Source organism: Nerophis ophidion, linkage group LG18 (genome assembly GCF_033978795.1).
Source record: "Nerophis ophidion isolate RoL-2023_Sa linkage group LG18, RoL_Noph_v1.0, whole genome shotgun sequence".
NCBI classification, from domain to species: domain Eukaryota; kingdom Metazoa; phylum Chordata; class Actinopteri; order Syngnathiformes; family Syngnathidae; genus Nerophis; species Nerophis ophidion.
In genome coordinates, this window is record NC_084628.1 from 46845385 (window position 1) to 46850923 (window position 5539).

Sequence of the window (5539 nt, forward strand, 5' to 3'; positions counted from 1 at the left end):
TCCTTTTGTTTTGCATTAGGTGTGTTTAAACCAGGGGTATCAAACGTACGGCCCGAACAGGTTCTATCCGGCCCGCGGGATGAGTTTGCTAAGTATAAAAACGAGTCGAAATTTTTGAACGAAGGAAACTGATGTTTTAAATGTGTCCACTAGATGTCACAATAGCAATTATTGGTATCTTTGTAGAACAGGGGTGTCCAAAGTGCAGCTCGCAGCTAATCGTTTACCAGCCCGCCACACATTCTGCAATAATTGCAAAATTGATAGTATTGCGAAAATAAATTAAAAAAACATTTTAAAAAAGTGGAATGAGGTGAAATCTAATAGATAGATAGATAGATAGTACTTTATTTATTCCGTCAGGAGAGTTCCTTCAGGAAAATCAAAATTTTCAGCACAATCCCATTCAACTTTAGACAAACATTACAGGGAGACAGAACAGGATCGCTGACGGGTCTGCCGGCTTCCAGCGCCCCTTACAAAAAAAGATGAGATAAAGGTAAACAAAGAGGGGGGGTGCGGGGGGATGGGAGAAAAAAAAATAGAAGATTAAAATAAAATTAAAAAATCGGTCTTAGCCTGGGCCCTGGAGAGGGGGTGCAGACTGAGGCCAAGGGGGGAAAAAAATGAGAAAAAGTGGCACAAAGCAGGCGGCTTTTTTTGTTCCTTAAGTCGGGCGGTTTAGCTCGGTTGGTAGAGCGGTCGTGCCAGCAACTTGAGGGTTGCCGGTTCGATTCCCGCTTGCGCCATCCTAGTCACTGCTGTTGTGTCCTTGGGCAAGACACTTTACCCATCTGCTCCCAGTGCCACCCACACTGCTTTAAATGTAACTTAGATATTGGGTTTCACTATGTAAAGCGCTTTGAGTCACTAGAGAAAAAGCGCTATATAAAATATAATTCACTTCACTTCTTTATTTACTTAAAAATGATCACTTTAAAATGTTTTATCTGGGGAAATATTGCATATGTTGTGTGGTTGCCATATAAAAACATCAAAGTTTTGACCAAAGAGCATAAAACAAACAAAATAATAGTTCAAACTTAAAATCGACGGATATATCGGAAGTTGATCTTGAAATTTAAGTGTTAAAAGTAAAAAATAATAATAAAAATGCATTATTTTATGAGTGGGGAACCTTTCGGATCACAAATATATTTAGTAGGATTTTATTTAACTTTCACTGTGATTACGCAAAAATATTAGATAATTAAAATCAATGGTGTCCTGCATTATTGATCTTTGAGGGCTTTAATTGCTAAATAAAGGAACTTTCCTGAATAAAGTGCCATCCATCTATCTAAATACTGCATATTTCAGTTTTACTACAAAAAACTAAGTTGTCTTTGGCAGAAAAGGCATAAAACCTTATTTGTTTTACTTTGTATCAACCTCAAGTTGATATAGAGATTTACTGTAAGCATTCAATTAAAAAAAAATAATAATTTGACTTATTTTTAACATTTTAGTGACTGAGACCCTCTATGCTCCCCAGGAGCCCTAAGGATTAAAAAAAAAAATCCATATATTTTGTTATGGTTTGAAAATGAAAAATATCAAGATGCTTAAATTTTTCCGTGGAAAAAGTTTGGACACCCCTGTTGTAGATGTTACATATGTAACAAAATAAAAAATAAAGCACATGTTAGTCTATCAGTCGAGGAAAAGGAGCAAACTACATAAATAACACCCTGTTATTTGATTTTGATATTTTTTTATCTTGATAGATTGAAAATAAACACCAATTAGTTGACTGATGAACATGATCTTTTATTTAGAAAATATAAATAACGACAAAATAAAGATGGAATACTCTTAACCGCAACATTTAAGTGGCAAAAAAAAAAGTGTCAGAATGTGCTTGTTCTATTTTTACTTTAGGAGTAGAGTTTTCTCCATCTAAATTTAAAAGTGTGTTGCTTCCACTCAGCTGTCCTCACATGAGAAGCAGTTCCACATTTGTCCAGGAGGTGGTGCTGTGGTGTTATCTCAATTTATGAAGGGAACTGAAAACTAGTCTTGTTTTTGTTTTGTTCTAAACAACCATTTTTTTAGGACCATGTTGTTATTTAATTATGATTGTTAAAACTGCTTGGTTTTAGAAATGGACCTTCGTCATGTGATTAGGTAAGTAAACATGCTTTTAATAGCTAAGAAAATGGATTTGACTTATTAAAAAAAAAAAAACATTTAGTAGTTACGTTTGTCGTCTTTTTTATTGAGTGTTTCGTTTTGTGTTTTAGTAGCCAACCCCTCCTGCCTGTTTTAAATACATCATAACTCAAATTTCAGCATACATTATATAGATACTAAAGTCATTTCAATGAAAGGAATCAAAGTAAAATTATTTTTTTATAGTTGTCTTTTTTATTGTTTTGTGTGTTTTAGTTGCGAACCCCTTCTGCCTGTTTCAAAAACGTCATAACTCAAATTTCACTGTACATTATATAGATACTAAAGTAATTTCAATGAAAAGAATCAAAAGTCAAATGATGTTTTATAATAATTAAAAAAAATATTTAGTAGTAACGTTTGTCGTTTTTTTTATTAAGTGTTCTGTGTGTTTTAGTTGCGAACCCCTTCTGCCTGTTTCAAAAACGTCATAAGTCAAATTTCAGTTTACATTATATAGATACTAAAGTAATTTCAATGAAAGGAATCAAAAGTCAAATGATGTTTTATAAAAATTTTTAAAAAATAGTTACGTTTGTCGTTTTTTTTATTAAGTGTTCTGTGTGTTTTAGTTGCGAACCCCTTCTGCCTGTTTCAAATACGTCATAACTCAAATTTCAGTATATACTATATAGATACTAAAGTAATTTCAATGAAAGGAATCAAAAGTCAAATTATGTATTATAATAATTAAAAAAACATTTAGTAGTTACGTTTGTCGTTTTTTTTTTTAAGTGTTCTGTGTGTTTTAGTTGCGAACCCTTTCTGCCTGTTTCAAATACGTCATAACTCAAATTTCAGTATATACTATATAGATACTAAAGTCATTTAAATGAAAGGAATCAAAAGTCAAATGATGTTTTATAATAATAAAAAAAAATAGTAGTTACGTTTGTCATTTTTTTTTTATTAAGTGTTCTGTGTGTTTTAGTTGCGAACCCCTTCTGCCTGTTTCAAAAACGTCATAAGTCAAATTTCAGCATACATTATATAGATACTAAAGTAATTTCAATGAAAGGAATCAAAAGTCAAATGATGTTTTATAATAATTAAAAAAAAAATTGTTACGTTTGTCGTTTTTTTTATTAAGTGTTCTGTGTGTTTTAGTTGCGAACCCCTTCTGCCTGTTTCAAATACGTCATAACTCAAATTTCAGTATACATTATATAGATACTAAAGTCATTTCAATGAAAGGAATCAAAAGTCAAATGATGTTTTATAATAATTAAAAAAAACATTTAGTAGTTACGTTTGTCGTTTTTTTTATTAAGTGTTCTGTGTGTTTTAGTTGCGAACCCCCTCTGCCTGTTTCAAATACGTCATAACTCAAATTTCAGTATATACTATATAGATACTAAAGTCATTTAAATGAAAGGAATCAAAAGTCAAATGATGTTTTATAATAATAAAAAAAAATAGTAGTTACGTTTGTCATTTTTTTTTATTAAGTGTTTTGTGTGTTTTAGTTGCGAACCCCTTCTGCCTGTTTCAAAAACGTCATAACTCAAATTTCAGTATATACTATATAGATACTAAAGTCATTTCAATGAAAGGAATCAAAGAAAAATTTTTTTTTATAGTTGTCTTTTTTGTTGTTTTGTGTGTTTTAGTAGCGAACCCCTTCTGCCTGTTTCAAAAATGTCATAACTCCAATTTCAGCTTACACTATATACCAGTGGATCTTAACCTTGTTGGAGGTACTGAACCCCACCAGTTTCATCAGCACATTCACCGAACCCTTCATTTGTGAAGAATATATATATATTTTTCAAAATCCGGACCAAGTTATGTGTTTTTGGTAACACTTAAGTACAGGGAACATATTCTAAGTAACAAACACTTAAATGTGTCATGATCTGTGGTCTGGATTATGTTTTTGGACTCTTTTAGTTCCTGTTTGCGCTCCCCTTTTTTGTTTGGTTACCATGCCGATTTATGATTTTCACCTACCTCTGGTGTTTGGACCGCGCACCTGTTTCTAATCAATACCCTTATTTAAGCCTGTCTTTGCCAGTCAGTCGTCATTGCTTGTTTTCATGCGATACCACAGTTCGTGTTGCTCGATTCACGCCGTGTCCACGTAAGTCTTGTTACACTGACCCGGTGGCCATGTACTGCTTGCCTGTGTATCTGCTTGGGACATCTCTGCGCTGCTGATCCGCCTCCGCTTGGGATGTTTTCCTGCTGGCTCCGCTGTGAACAGGACTTTCGCTGCTGTGTTGGATCCGCTTTGGACTGGACTCTCGCAACTGTGTTGGATCCATTATGGCTTGAACTTTCACAGTATCATGTTAGACCCGCTCGACATCCATTGCTTTCCTCCTCTCCAAGGTTCTCATAGTCATCATTGTCATCGACGTCCCACTGGGTGTGAGTTTTTCCTTGCCCTTATGTGGGCCTACCGAGGATGTGGTAGTGGTTTGTGCAGCCCTTTGAGACACTAGTGATTTAGGGCTATATAAGTAAACATTGATTGATTGATTGATTGATATTTCATGCCACAGTTTCGTGTTTGTTCGAAGCCATAGTTTGTTTGTTTATTTCATGCCACAGTTTTGTGTTTGTTCCACCCCATAGTTTATGTTTGTTTACCTCATGCCCTGCCAAGATTTATCGCGTTAATAAATATGTTCCTGCCTGCAAGCCTTGTCCGGAACAGTCCATTTGCATCCCGGGAGAACAAACCTCGCAGTAAGCTGCGACCCCTCCGTCATGACAGAACGATCATAAGTCGGCATGGTAACCAAACAAAACAAGGGAGCGCAATCAGGAACTAAAAGAGTCCAAAAAATAACAAACATAATCCAGACCACAGATCATGACCAATTTAGAGTTATTTGGACACTAGGGCATGGGTGTCAAACTCTTGCCCGCGGGCCAAATTTGGCCCGCCGTGTATTTTAATTTGGCCCTTAAGGCAATATCAAATTAACATTAGAGCTGGCCGGCCGGTATTATACAGCAGTGGTGCCGCTGTAACACCGCATTCACCGCTAATACTCTAACTTGCCAACCCTCGCGATTTTCCCAGACGACTCCCGAATTTCGGGGCCCCTCTTGAAAATCTCCCGGGGCAACCATTCTCCCGATTTCCACCCCGACAACAATATTGAGGACCCTGCCTTTATCGTACTCTACAACCTGTCGTCATGTCCTCTTTTCCTCCCTACAAACAGCGTGCCAGCCCAGTCACATAATATATGCGGCTTTTACGCACCGCAATGAATGCAAGGCATACTTGGTCAACACCCATACTGTTACAAATATGCGCCACACTGTGAGCCCACACCAAACAAGAATGACAAGCATATTTCGGGAGAACATTCGCAACATAAACACAACAGAACAAATACCCTGAAGCCCTTTT